Source organism: Lathyrus oleraceus, chromosome 3, assembly GCF_024323335.1.
Source record: "Lathyrus oleraceus cultivar Zhongwan6 chromosome 3, CAAS_Psat_ZW6_1.0, whole genome shotgun sequence".
NCBI lineage: Eukaryota > Viridiplantae > Streptophyta > Magnoliopsida > Fabales > Fabaceae > Lathyrus > Lathyrus oleraceus.
The window spans coordinates 526,627,781-526,629,418 of record NC_066581.1 but is presented as its reverse complement, the minus strand read 5'-3'; positions in this window follow the sequence as shown (position 1 = coordinate 526,629,418).

The following is a 1,638-nucleotide window of genomic DNA, read 5'->3' as shown; positions in this document are numbered from 1 at the left end:
ATATATATATATATATATATATATATATATATATATATATATATATATATATATAACAATAATTGCAACAATTTGATATGACCATAAAAATCTCTTTTATTTCTATAATTGGAAGGATTACACTGAGTACGATTTCATAAACCAAATGAAAAATACAAGATAAAAAGAGACTACCCATCCTAAGGATCCCTAACAACAACATCAGAAGATCTGGCTGTAGGCGCGTACTTCCTTCGAATGCGTTGGATCTCGGTCTTAAAAAAAACCTTCATCTAGTCTTCTCGAGGACAAGCTGATCAACAATCTTCTTCCAAGCGACGGAAGGCTGAGGCATTCTAGAGGAAAATGAAACCTCTGGCTCTCTCTGTCTCTTTGTCACTCGGTCTTCAAGTAACTCAATAAGTGCATCTTTTTCCTTAGACTCAAGTTACAACTCCTCATGTTTTTTGCTTAAAGCATGGAAATGCTCTTCCCACATATCCTTCTCTCGCTTCATCTTGGCAAGTGCGTCTTCCAACTCATCTACATCTTGGTTAGGGAGAGTTAATGGCTCAACCACAACCATAGACATAGGTCTTTCACAAGGATAAGGCATCTTCAATTCCATAGCTCTCTTCTTCCCCCAAAGAGTGTAAGCTTCCAAAGCTACACAATTGTGCGGACCAAGCTCGGATCTTCCTTTCCTATGCACATTATGCCAAGCATGCACAATCTTCTGATTCAAATATTGGGGATCTTTACCCTCTTGATAGAAAAGACCTTCTAACAAAGTGTTATTAGGTTTGCCTCTAAAGGGGAACCCAAGTTGACGAAGAGCCAAAGCAGGGTTATGGTTAATTCCTCCTTGTGTACCAATGAGAGGCATATTAGAGAATTCACCACAACTATCAATAATATCCAAACTGCACAAAGAAGGGTCATACCAAACTATATCATCATTAGTGAGAGACATAAGTCTCTGAGACCACCGTAGACATTATTTGTTCTCCACAAAAGCAAGTGTCTGAGGCAAGTGCGAAATAAACCACTTATATAGAAGAGGAATGCAACAGACAATAGTTCCACCACCTTTAGAATTCCTTAGATGCAAAGAGAAGTACAAATCACCCAATAAAGTAGGCACAGGATTCCCAATCAAGAAAATTCTAATGGCGTTAACATCAACAAAACCGTCAATGTTAGGGAACAAAGCCAACCCATAAATAATTAACACAAAGATAACTTCAAAAGCGTCCACACTACCAGCTTGAGCAAAAGCAGTAGCTTCCTTGATGAGAAAATCAGATGGCAACCCAAACAATCATCCTTTCTTCATCCAATGAGCCTCTATCTCAGATTTCTTCAAGTGAAGAGCTTCAACAATAAGATGAGATTTGGGAATCTCTTCCAACCCACTAAACGACACTTTGCTAGAAACAGGTATTCCCAAGAGATGGGGATACTCCTCCAACATAGGCACAAGTTGATAATCGGGAAAAGTGAAGCAATGGTAGAGAGGATCATAGAACTGTACTAACACACTCAAAAGTCCTTCAACCACATCAGCAGACAAGATAGACAGAAGCTTCCCATGGCGTTGTTTAAAGTCCAAGGGATCTAATACAAAAGATGCTAGCTTCCTTAACTCTTTAAAGTTGG